This window comes from Babylonia areolata, chromosome 7 (assembly GCF_041734735.1).
Source record: "Babylonia areolata isolate BAREFJ2019XMU chromosome 7, ASM4173473v1, whole genome shotgun sequence".
In the NCBI taxonomy this organism is placed as follows: Eukaryota; Metazoa; Mollusca; class Gastropoda; order Neogastropoda; family Buccinidae; genus Babylonia; species Babylonia areolata.
Window position 1 is genome coordinate 52,715,855 of NC_134882.1, and position 14,290 is coordinate 52,730,144.

General features: G+C 38.8%; 1 protein-coding gene across 1 annotated transcript in view; it reads right to left on the reverse strand.

The window, feature by feature from the left end:
- Window positions 1-12,485: 12,485 nt before the first annotated feature.
- The window catches only part of LOC143284307 (acyltransferase PGAP2-like), a 28,830-nt gene continuing 27,025 nt past the window's right edge, over window positions 12,486-14,290 (reverse strand). Inside the window, exon 7 of the transcript XR_013055513.1 lies at window positions 12,486-13,164. The gene's annotated coding sequence lies outside the window, so the exon portion shown is untranslated. The remainder of the gene's footprint in view (window positions 13,165-14,290) is intronic.

The following is a 14,290-nucleotide window of genomic DNA, read 5'->3' on the forward strand; positions in this document are numbered from 1 at the left end:
TTGGGCTACTTGCTACACTGAACACCATCCGTTTTTCTGGTGTGTTTTTTTCCCTGCAGAATTTTGCCATTGACAACCCTGTTGCTGTGGGTTCTTACATGCTGCACATTTGACCTCTGCCAGTTTTACCTGAATGACTAAATCAATAACTAAATGCCTAGTTCTTCTAACATTGCTTATGCAGTGCAGCCTTGAATGCTTTCATTGCTGCTTAGTATTTTTCTTTGCCAATGGGGAAAAACAATTTATAGTGCTGCCCTGATTGAGTTGAATGCTGAAATTGCTCATGAGAAAAAATTATTATTGATGCAGTGGAGTCCATGTGGATCAATATGAAGATAAACTCACAAAATGACAAATAATACAAAAATAATTTTCAACTTTGATAATTTAATAGTTCAAGCTTAACTGACACCAGTGAAAAAAAAAAAAAAAAAAAAAAAAATGAAAAGAATAAAAGATTGCTCTGTGTGTGTGTGTAGAGAAGAAACAGTCTCCGAGGCTGATGATCCTGACAAAGCCAATGGTCTCAGCTGGGACTGTCGAGAGAAGGAGGGAGAGCAGGGATATGGATGGGAAGACAGGGGGGGGGGGGGGGAAGCAAATGGACTGACAACAGGACAGGAAAATCACTCAGACTCTGACACACAACTGGCAGATTTAGAGAGTCTGGTGTGAGGCACCAATGACTTTCACAGGAGATTTTTTTTTTTTTTTTTTTTTTTTTTTTTTTTTTTTTTTTTAATTAAAAAATAAAAAAAAAAAAAAACATCTACCCACACACAAATCCTAGGCATGCACAAGGGACATGGGTTTCCTTTAACAATTTTCTTCATGCCTTGAGTCAACTGGTATTCGTGAATGGGCAGGATAACTAGTAGCTGTCACTTCAATTCTGTAGCCATGCATGAACACACACACACAAGAGTTTGTCAACTATCCACACAGACCTTAATTAATGAGAAGCAATAGTACAATGCAAGCTTGAAACTAAACACAGCACCAAACCATTCACATCTGGTCACTGAAAACTTTGTCACACACTGCAGTTGGATGTCGATCCCCACTCTCTCCTTCCCGTCTTATGTCCTGTCTTGCACACACCTCTCCCCCTGCCAAATTAACACACACAAAAAAAACCCACCACCAACCACAAAAACCAGCAACAAAGAACCATAATGGCACAGTCCACTCTACTGTGCAGAACAAAGGAGGTCTCTAATTCCCCTTCATTGCTCCCTCATCCACACCATTCCCCTTGCACAAGTAAACGCAAACCAAAAACCTACACCACCACCAGCGACTGCTTTTATGACACTGATTCAAACACCAGAGATACACTACTACAAAGGCCACCCACAGAAGTCTCTATATTAAGCTGACAAGTCCCAGAGAAAACCTGAGGCTTTTGATGTCGATACTGACAGCATTGCTTACAGTCCAGCAGACCTCACAGGGCCATGTCGGGCCTTCTCAATTAAATAAATCAAACTTGAGACTAAAAAAATTTTTTTTTAAATAAAATAAACACCATCTCCCCACTGTGGTTTGGTGATGTAAACACTGGTTTGTCATGACGTGTGTGACTGACCCACAGAGAGAGGCCTGTCAGCTCTGAGAGACAGCATCCCAGGAATCACTCAGGCCTGATCCTGATAGCTGTAGGAGAGGACAGCTCTAGGTCAGAGCTGTCACAGCATCCCAGGAATCACACATCCTGATCCTGATGGCTGTAGGAGAGAGGACAGCTCTAGGTCACAGCATCCCAGGAATCACACATCCTGATCCTAATGACTGTAGGTCAGGACAACTCAAAGACACAGCATCCCAGGAATCACTCAGGCCTGATCGTGATCCTGATGGCTGCAGAGACAGGACAGAGCCGAGACAAGCACGGCACTAAAGTCCTGTGGATCTCTTGGACAGTGGTGTGCCCCCACAATGCACACCATCGGTGGCGCGCTGAACTGTCATTTTCTGTCATCCACACTAACGACCATACATCATCCACCTTGTTATAATATCATCATCCACCCTATCATAATAACATCATCAACCCTATAATAACCATGCATCATAAACCATGCATCAGTGACATCATCAACTCTGTAATAATATCAACCCTATAATAATATCATCAACCCTCTAACAATAACGTCATCAACCCTTTAATAATAGCAGTTGGTTTAAATGATCTTAAATTATTCAACAATACACATGATTACAATGCAATGAATGACAAAAGAGCATCAACATGCTTAAAGCTTGTACTGTGCTCACACCGTTGCACTTCAACCATGCAGTTCAAAGGGGGGTACATGTATGTGTCAGTGCCTCTGTCATTTTTTTGAAAAAAATAACACAAACAGAAAGACAAGGCACAGACCATGAAACACTTAAAACAACTGCCAGAATAAAGTCTGCCAACATCAAGTATATCAACCTGACAGTGCCACATTTGGAACACAACTCTGTAACACGATATGGCTCACTGATCTGGTAGTCATCTAATCCGATACCCTATCCGCCCATCCCTTCTCTCTCTCATGCATCAATGTATCATTCAATTCCAATCACACCATTCCGCACAAATCAAAATCACATAATGCAATGGACCTCTGCTAAATTATTAAGCACAATATTCCACAGCTATGTGCCATATTAAAATCATGCCATTGCAGTACAGAATGCTGTCAATTTTTACAATCTGCTGCAGTAATGTTGATGTAACTTCTAAACTGTATGTTACAGTAACTTTCCAGCAGTGAAAGTTGACATAAGACCTGCTGGACATAAAATAAATCAGCTGAAATGATGCTAATAATACAATGTTCATGTTTCCACAACCCCTGGTTATCTTGTACACAGATCATGGGGAAGACCAACAAGGAGAAATTCAGGTACTTGACTAAAAAACAAAAACAAAGATGAACGGATCAAGCACATAATGTGTCATTTCATAACTCACCACCTCCTCCCCAATCCCACTCTTCCCTTTCTCTCTCACAGAGAAGATATCTGTCAAGAGAGGCTCAAAAGACATTTGTCAAGAAAATCACAGAGAGAGAGGTCCAGAAGACATCTGTGTCAAAAAAAACAAACAACCAAACAAACAAACAAAAAAACATAGAAGAGAGAGAGGTCCAGACAACATTTGTCAAGAAAACCACAGAAGAGAGACAGAGGTCCAGAAGACATGTGTCAAGAAAACCACACACACACACACACACAAAGACATCTGTCAAGAAAACCACACACACCCACACCCAGAAGACATCTGTCAAGAAAACCACACACACACACCCACCCACCCAGAAGAAATCTGTCAAGAAAACCACTGAGAGAGAGAGAGACAGGTCCAGAGAAAATCACCAGTGTGACAAGGGCCTTCATTATGGAAAGAAAAATACAAGTTGAAATAAACTTCGATCAATAAACAGAACAAACAATCAAACAAAAAACAAAAAAAACCCAGAACAAATACAAGTAGAAATAAACTCAGATAAAATAAACAGAACAAAAAAACCCACAAAAAACCCCAGCAGAACATGGTGAAGAAAAGACACAGACAAAAAGTGGGCAGAAGGGGCAGCAAAACCAAACAGCAACAACCACAAGCGAGCACGCGCACCATCACCACAATACCGGGAGGCAGGCTCGGACTTCAAGATCATTCACAAAAATCAAGGCATCAACCACACAAAAACAAGAATTAAACCGTTACCAAACAGAACACACAAAAAAACGGATTACAGATCTGTAATGCATGATTTCAACAAAAGAAAGCTGCAACAAAACAGAGTAGATGAAAACAGAACACCTGTTTGTGTAACAAGAAAGAAGAGCAAAAGAGTAATACCAAAAACAGAATAACAGAAAACAGAATACAAATACTTCTGTTACAACAAAAAAAGAAAAGAAAAAACAAAGAACAAGACAAATGCAAGGAGTATAAGACTAGGCAAAGCACACACACGTAATCCATATTCAAACCATCTTCATGCCGGCACTCAAATGAGCGCACTTTTCCAAACCACTGAACTCACAATTACCGTAATCCTATGCTGCCCACCACAGACTTCAGTGCACATACAAAACAGATATTTCCCAACTGTCCATAGACATGCCCACCATTGACTTCAGTGCACATACAAAACAGATATTTCCCAACTGTCCATAGACATGCCCACCATTGACTTTAGCGTACATACAAAACAGATATTTCCCAACTGTCCATAGACATGCCCACCATTGACTTTAGCGTACATACAAAACAGATATTTCCCAACTGTCCATAGACATGCCCACCATTGACTTTAGCGTACATACAAAACAGATATTTCCTAACGGTCAATGAATATTTCCTTTTCAGTTTGGATATGTGATGAGCTTACTGAATATTCCATGCATGGAAGCTACATTCACAAACTGATGAAAAAAAAAAAAAATCACCAGTGGAAATATAATACATAGCTCTTGTGAGATTCCAATGATTTTTCTTTATAATCTAATTGAAAAAAAAATCCTGTGTAAATGTACTGAAAACTGAATTTGAAGTTAAACAACATGAACAACATGATTTGGTAATATATACCATGTAACGAAACTATCTCGACCTCCATCAAAAACAAAGGAAACAGAGTGATACCATGCGTGTTTGTGCGCACGCACGCACACACACACACACACACACACAGCAGCAACAACAGCAGCGGGGGCAGTGGTTGCCATGGTGATAACGCAGACCTGGATTGGCCAGTGAACCCAAGGCCATCAAACACACGGACCATTGCCCATAAATGAATGGTAGATGTCAAGAAATGTTATATTGACAGGCCTGTTCGTGTCAGTTTAATGGTCTCTATCAGATAAATTGATAAAACAATCCTCCAACGAAGTGTTATGGGAGGGGGATGAAGGGGAAGACAAAATAAACAAGAGAGGCAAGGCCTTCAAGACACTTGTGATACATTTCAAAAAAAAAAAAAAAAAAAAATCCAAGCTTTTTATGTATTGAGTATAATTTCAAAATGTAATGTTTAAGATGAGAAAGATCAGTTTAAAGCAAATTTAAGTCCCTTAGCATTAATTACAGAGTAATTTCCCTTTTTTACTATCTGCACCAAAACATTTGCAAAATAAATAAAACTTCCATGCTTAGCAAAAGAAGTTCCTGTTTGAACAAAAAATGATAATAATGACCGGGCTGAAACATAGACTCACTTTGTTTACACAAGTGAGTCAAAAAACCAAAAAACAAAAAAAAAACAAAAAAAAAGAACTGACAACACTGCAGAATGGACAGGAAAACCACTTGCAAAGACCAGCTTTTGACACACAACCAACAGACCTGGGGGGATCTGGTGAACAGTTCTGCGCAGTAACCCAGTGACTGTTCACAGAGTTACGGAAGAAGAAGAAAAAGAAAAGAAGAATATCAGATCAGACAGACACTTCCTTTAAGTCTGTCATGGCAACATCTGCTCTTTCTAGCAGTGTACACAGTTTCTAAAAGTCATGATACAGGTTATGCACTCTCTTGTCTCATACTACATTTTCCTGCAAATGTTGAGTAAAACCACAGGTGTTGAAGAACAGAGAGAGGTCATGCGCACTCTCCTGTCTGATACTACATTTTCCTGCAAATGTTGAGTAAAACCACAGGTGTTGAAGAACAGAGAGAGGTCATGCGCACTCTCCTGTCTGATACTACATTTTCCTGCAAATGTTGAGTAAAACCACAGGTGTTGAAGAACAGAGAGAGGTCATGCGCACTCTCTTGTCTCATACTACATTTTCCTGCAAATGTTGAGTAAAACCACAGGTGTTGAAGAACAGAGAGAGGTCATGCACTCGCCTGCCAGATATTACATTTTCCTGCAAAGACTCAAACTTTGTAAAACGATAATGTCGACAGGTGTTGAAGAACAGAGAGAGGGGAGGGGTGGTGACACGTGAACAACAACAAAAATGTCCAATACGACACAACGATGGAAAGTGAACGTGAACATGAAAGGCATGAGTGAGTGACCCATACAGGGTGACAGACAAAAAACAGCTCATATGAATGAGGGAGAAGAGAAAAAGAGCAAGAGACAGAGAGAGACAGACTCACAAATAGAAAGAGAGACTGAGGGGGAGAGGGAGAAGGAAAGAATAAGAGAGAGAAGACACACACAGACACACACGGAGACTGCAGGAGACAGAGGCAGACAAGAGAGAAAAACAGTGTGCAGCAACACACAGTGTCAAGGTGAACCACGGCCTGCATTCTTCAAACCCAAGTCTGCAAGGTGACCCAACGGCAGTGAACAACATCAGCACAGGTACAACATGTCCAAACATCAACACAATGCACCCACACACGTATCGATCACACTACACACACACACTCAACTGATCAGCACTACACACCCACACTACATAGTCATTCACATTATGGCACAATATGCAGAAACATGAGAGAAAGTGCTGGTCAACAACAGCTGTCCTGTGCAACATGCCGCTGAACTTCACAGAAACAAAGACCAGGTACAAAGACAGGATCGTCCCTTCATTAGCTGATTCAGGTTACATGATTAACTTGTCACATATCAGCTCAATTGATTGACCTATCTTCCCCCAAAACCACAGAGAGACTACAAAAGACATTCCATCTCCACTTTCCTCTGTTAAATTTAGTTGTGAGTTTACAATTCCCTCTCCACTGTTCCTTTGTTAAATTTAGTTGTCTGTTTACACAGCGGGCAGTTAACTGATCAGGTGATGACTTGGCCACAAACCATGGATAACAAGAGAGGCAAGGCCTTCAAGACTCACTTGTGATGAATTAAGTCCCCTAGCATTAATTACAGAGTAATTTCCCTTTTTTACTATCTGCACCAAAACGTTTGCAAAATAAATAAAACTTCCATGCTTAGCAAAAGAAGTTCCTGTTTGAACAAAAATTGATAATAATGACTGCTCTTGTTGCTGGGTCAGAATATCAGATCAAAGTGTCAAGTTTAGAGAATACAGTTTCAGTTTCAGTAGCTCAAGGAGGGGTCACTGTATTCGGACAAATCCATATATGCTACACCACATCTGCCAAGCAGATGCCTGACCAGCAGCGTAACCCAACGCGCTTAGTCAGGCCTTGAGAACACAAAAAATATAAATATAACAGTAAATGCAGTTTGCATATAATTAGGCTTCATTTTTTTATTTTTTTGTGCCCATCCCAGAGGTGCAATATTGCTTTTAACAAGATGACTGGAAAGAACTGAATTTTTCCTATTTTTATGCATAATTTGGTATTTGCAGAGAAAATGTCAATGTTAAAGTTTACCACAGAGACACACACACACACACACACACACACACAGAGACAACCGAACACCGGGTTAAAACATAGACACTTTGTTTACACAAGTGAGTCAAAAATAGCAATGACAGACAATGGAATGACATTATAATATCATAATCCTACCATTTTCATGTTGTCCAGTTTGGTATATATTGTGTCTGACAAGGATAAATGTTCAGTGGGGGATGCCAGATTACGTCAAGGCGCTGGACTTCTGCTTCAGTGTTCACCAGTGATCAGGGTTTGAGGCCCCCCATTTCAGTACGGCGTTGCGTCCTTGGGAAAAAGCATTTCACTTTGGTTTTCCTCACTCCCCCAGGTGTGAATGGCTACCTGACTTTGATTGGGGAAGGTTAAAGTGGTGGCAGGAGAGGGTTGGGCCCCACTTTACCAAGCTGAGGCTCTGACATGGTGAACATGAATCCACGGTCCCCCATGGCAGCAAAACAAAAGAGCGCCAGACATGGTGAATATGAATTCACTGTCCCCATGGCAGTAACAGAGCCCCAGACATGGTGAATATGAATTCACTGTTCCCCAGACATGGTGAATATGAATCCACTGCTCCCCAGACATGGTGAATATGAATTCACTGTACCCAGACATGGTGAATATGAATCCACTGTCCCCCACGGCAGTAAAAGAGCCCCAGACATGGTGAATATGAATTCACTGTTCCCCAGACATGGTGAATATGAATTCACTGCCCCCCACGGCAGTAAAAGAGCCCTAGACATGGTGAATATGAATTCACTGCCCCCCATGGCAGTAAAAGAGCCCCAGACATGGTGAATATGAATCCACTGTCCCCCACGGCAGTAAAAGACAAAGGAACCTTTAACCTTTACCACACTCCGTTACCCATGTACATTCATCTAGAAAAGGATGGTTCTTTTCTGTTTTAAATCAAATGATTATTGAGATTTTTTTTTTTTATTTAAAGAAAAAAAAATAGATAGATAGACATATATTAAAGTATAGCATCTTTCCCACTTCTACACCCAAAAGGCAGTTTCACTTCATATGCCAACAACTTTTCAGCTTCATTCAACCCTTGAGTGCCATAGAACATATCATGTTCATGCACAGTGACATCCACTTATGACATCACCAGAAGAAGGGAAATAACTCTGGAAGGCTAAAATTTCACCGAGTTTACCGGGAATGGTATATCTCCAGACCACTTTCTCAGTTTTAGGCTTTCTGCTTCGGATATTGTTATATGACTTGAAGCACCACTTTCTACTGTTTTTCCTGCGGCATTTATTGGGTTTTAATGCAGAAGTGGTTAAAAAGATAAAATAAAAAAAATAATAAATAAAATAAAAAAAACAGATGAAAGTCCTGTAGTAGCCTTTTATGGCCATTGGGGCAGTGCCTCCATGGGCAGTGAATCTGTCGGCATAGTGTTTGGGGCTCAACATAGGAAGATGGGGGCCCAGTCCTCTCCCCTTCTGCAGCTTTTCACCTTCCCCAACTGAAATCCCGTTCTCTTCCACACCTGGGTGGCGTGAAGAAAATGGGAGTAAGGCGTCTTCCCAGAACACAACACCATGAGTAAAGCGCCTTCCCAGAACACCACACCATGATTTACACACCTTCCCAGAACACAACACCATGAGTAAAGCGCCTTCCCAGAACACAGCACCATGAGTAAAGCGCCTTCCCAGAACACCACACCATGAGTAAAGCGCCTTCCCAGAACACCACACCATGATTTACGCGCCTTCCCAGAACACAGCATCATGCAGGAATAGGGCCTGGGACCCTGGCCACTGGTCAACACTGAATCACAAGTCAAAGGCCTGATCCATTCTGCAACAGCATCCCTTCAACTGCATTATTTCTTCTAAATGTATCTACGATGACAGAATAAATAATGATTTTTTTTTTTTTTATGTGTGTATATTTCTAAGCGATATTACGCAAAACTGGCACAGTATTTAACTTCATATTTGGATTCCTCCTAAGCGAAATCAAAAGGAAAAATTCACATTTTGTACACAAGCAGAAAAGATTCCTTGATACACTAACATATATTGAAAAAGGTGTAGTTGTTTTTCTTTAGATATGGAAGGAAGGAAGAATGGAAGAGAAGAAAGAAGAATTTCAAAGCAAGGAGCGACTGAAAGAAGAAAAGAAACAGAAACAAAAAGACAAGACCACAGAAATGCACACATCAGATGGATACACAGTTTAAACGTCATACTTGAGAGACAGGGAAAGAATACACATTAAAAAGAACGTAACAGAAGAAAACAAGCCCAGCCCATTATAGAAAGACAACAAGATATGACATTATAATCACTGGAAATCAAATTTTTTTTTTTCGTTTTTTTTTTTAACTGTTTTGTTTTTTCTTTCAAAAATCTGGAAAGAATGCTAGCATTATTGAACAGCTCCTTTACGTTAGGTCAACTATCAATCTTCTAGACTTGGAAACAACAATGCAATAGGCATCACCCATTAGTTCAGCTAAGGAGTAGAAACAGATGACAGCCTGAATGACAAATATTACCCCCCCTCCTCCCCCCCCCCAACACACACACACACACACACAAATATATATATATATATATATATATATATATATATATATATATATATATATATATATATATATCAGGGCAAACATCCATCAGAGAACTAGAAACAATACTCTGACAGTCTTATTAATCAGTACAACTCTTGATAGTCTTAATAATCAGTAAAAACCACTTCACTACATTTTTGTCTTCACTGATACATTCAATTAAGTTCAGTACCACACTGCAGCAAGCGAGATTAGACTTGTTCTTAATTTCCGAAAATTCATTAGCTAATGTAAAAGATGTAGACATTTTGATTGATTACAGGAGCGGTCACTCTTTTATTTCAATAAAGTTTGAGTTTAGAAAAGATACTAGATCAAGGAATTTTTGGAAATTCAACTCATCACTTCTAAAAGATGAAGAATATGTAGATACGATAAATACCATAAAGTTCGGTCTATAAGCCACGACTTCTTCTGATGCGGCTTATTTGAGGATTTTAACGATCCTGGGAGTGTCAAGTTCTTGTCTAAGCATCCCTTACAGTTCAACTCACCACAGTATTCAAGAATTGCAAAAAATGTGTTTTAATTTTGTATGGGATAAAAAAAAAAAAAGGACAAAGTTAAAAGATCAGTGGCAGTGGACAGTGTACAAAACGGGGGTATAAATATTCTGCATATTCTATCATTCATAAAATCTTTAAAACTCACATGACTGAAAAAATGCTACAATATGTCATATCGTCCAAAATGGAAAACTACATTATCAAAAGAATGTCCAGAAGTTGAAATGTTACAAGAGTATGGCCCAATAGTTCTTACAGTTGGAGGACGTTTTATAAACCCCTTTTGGAAAGATGTGTTTCATAGCTACTCAGAATTTTATGACAAAACTGATGTACTTGTTAAGCACGATATTTTGATGGAACCTTTGTTTTTTAATAACAAATTTAAGATTGATGGTAAAGTCTTGTATTTTGATGATTGGGTCAGAAAAGATATTTATTATGTGAAAGACACTGTGAATGGGAATGGAACTTTTTTCAATATTTAAGAAATCCAAGATAAAATTGAAAATCGAGTCCCAATATTAGAATAATTTGGTTGTTAATTCAGTTAAAAAAAAATTTAAGAGAAAAGAACATAACATTTGAAAACAATGATCACAATGGAATCAGCTTTAATAAAGCATACACTGCACTGATAAAGGCCCCAAGAGGAATGAAATGTTTCTACAAAATAATAATTGAAAAACCAGAAAAACCAAATGCCTGTAAAAATTGGAACTTGATTTTTGAAAACGAGCTTGACTGGAAAAACTTTTTTTTTCTTTTCAAAACAAAAAAATCCACGAGATAAGGTTAAAATGGTTCCAGATGAAAATTAATTATCTTATTCTTGTGACAAATTCGTTCTTGATGAAGATGGAAATACTCCCAGATAATATGTGTAATTTTTGTAAGGAAGAATGAGATACAATTCTACATTATCTATGGGAATGTAACCATGTACAACATTTTTGGAAGGAGTTTGTGAGATATTTAAAAGAAAAGTGTCTACATTGTGACAGACTTAACCTGAATGAAATACTGGTGCTTTTTGGACATACCAAAATGAAAACTGATGAATGTTTCTCATATATTTTATTTATAGCTAAATTTTATGTATACAAATGTAGAATCAACAAAGTAAAACCAACACTACAAATGTTCAAAAAAAAAGACCTCAAACAGGCATATGAATTAGACAATTATGCCTTTAACATAACTATGGAATATAACAAGTTTGCGGAAAAATGGGCACTTTATAACTGTTTAATACAAGATTAAGCTATACAATGCTACCTTGGAATTTTGCCATTGAACATATATTGTGTTGCTGTTGTGGACTTGTCAGTACCTAGAACTTAATTGTATACTTACCCTATACTTTCTAATGCACAAAAGATATAAATTATGCATCTGTAAACCTTTGCCTAAATAAAAAATATTGAAAAAAAAAAAGTTTTCAGTATTACATCGGCCATCTTGTCTCTTGCTTCCCTTCTTTCACTCTTGTTGGCTTTGGGGGGTTATTGTTTTGTTTTGGGTATAAGGGGAAGGGAGGTGACTGTCTAGCCAATGAATCTGTTGCATGTTAAAAAGTGAGATGCCCACTCCCTACAATTCCCATGCAAAAAGAACAAGACTAAGCTACAGACGGGTTTAGTCAGCAAAGTTTTCTAAATACATTTTACACATGGATAAATCAAATTCAAGACCCCCTTCCCAGAAACAGAAAAAAAAAAAGGGGGGGGAAACGCGAACAGTCAACTTCAATGTAAAAGCTCAAGGTAAACAACAACAAACGAATTAATCAAGATCATTCCATTCCTAATCATTCCTTTACTAGAAGAATACCAACACACCAGACAGTCTATCCATTTGTCTATAATCTAGTAAGTGCAAAAACATGCAAATTGAAAGAACCAAACTGAGATATTCACTCCTTATTTCCCCTGTGTTAGGAATTATCAACATCTCTGTCGCCCCCATCCCTCCCTCCCTTCAAAGAGAAAAAAAGAAAGAAGATGAACAAGAAGTGGAAGAGGAAGAACCAAAATAAAAAGGAGAGAGATACAAGCCAGGGGCAGAGAGAACAAGACTGAAATTATACACAATGAAAATCAATCAAATCTGACAGAACAGAGTACTATCAGTACTATTGTATCATATATATCATTACTAAAGTAAATGCATCTGTGAAAGGAGGAACACATGCATTAAAAAAAAAAAAAAAAAAAAAAAAAAACGAGGAAAAAAGATTGCTTTCTTGAAAACACGTTTCCCCTTAACATTAAACAAGAACATACAGAAATAAGGTAATAATAATAATCAAATTTTCTCTCCCTATACTTCCCTTTGTAAAATAATGCTAACGCACAAAGGAAATTAACTGTTAATCCAGATTTTAAATCTTTATTTTTCCCTTTGTAAAACAATGCTAACAAACACACACATGAAATAAGCTGTTAATCCCGATGTTGAATCTTTATTTTACCCTTTGTAAAATAATGCCAACAAAATACAGGAAAAAAAAATTAACTGTTAATGTGAATGCTTATTCTCCATCTTTCCCTCTGTAAAATGATGCCATCATGCACAGTAAAAGAAAATAGACTTTTAATCTTAAAGTTTGTTCCCTGTCTTTCTGTTTGTGCAATAATGCCAACAAACACACAGTAATATAAACACACAATACATTGTCAATCTTGATGTTTATCCCCTATACTTCCCTTTGAACAGTCCTGCAAAAACACCAAGAACAAAGGGGAATTAACACACAGATCCACAGGTGACTAAAGAGCGGCAAGTGTCCCAATTTCTAAACAATGCAGTTTTTTTTTTGTCATCATCTGTTTCAACTCGCTTCCTCACTCAGTCAGTGCCACTCACTGCCTCCCCCTCTCTCTCCTCCCCCCCTCCCTTTCATGTACGCAAGCACATACACACACCGCACACAAAACTTTCTGTTTCAGTCTTCCCCCTCCCTTCTGTCAAAATTACAACACACAAAATTTCCCGCCTTACTTCCTCCTAACTTCTCTCTTACCAATAAGTATATCTTGCATACATACATCTGCACACAACTTCTCTCTTACCATATCTCCCATACATACATTTGCACATGCATTCTTAACATGCGTCATGTGTAAACACAAATCAACACACACACACACACACACACACACACACACACCCCATCTGTTGCCCATTTCAGTTTCCTGGACATAGCACATTACACTACACCAAGTATGTATATAAACTGTTCTGGTCTTTTGTGAAGGAGCATGACACTCAAACCAGGAGGCAAGAATACACTGGCTTTTAGTGCTGCAGCTTTGGGGGCTAGCTGGCCTTTGGGAGCCATCCCAACGCTGACAGTCCTAAAACCCTCTTGGCTGAGAGAGTGGGGATGAAACTTTGTCAGGACACTCTCCACTATATCAAATTCTAGCCCAGATAGTTGGGACTGCAGCAGTTGCCTCCTTAGGTGTTCTGATGGTCATAGTCAGACACAACTATCATATAGACAGATAGAGAGAGAGAGAGAGAGAGAGAGAGAGAGAGATGGATATGTAGATACCCCCCCCCCCCACACACACACACACACTGTTACACTATAGATCTGTAGGATTCACTGTAAATACAGTTAGTGTGTCATATCACTTCTGCAACATATGGCAACCACACACATAAAAATGTGACACTCACAAAAAGAACAAGTTGTGTACATAAACCTGAGAATAATGCTTTGTCTGCCTCTCTCCCTCTCCCTCTCTCTCTTTCTCACACACAACACACACACACACACACACACACACACACACACACACACACACACACACACACACCTGAACACATGCATTCACA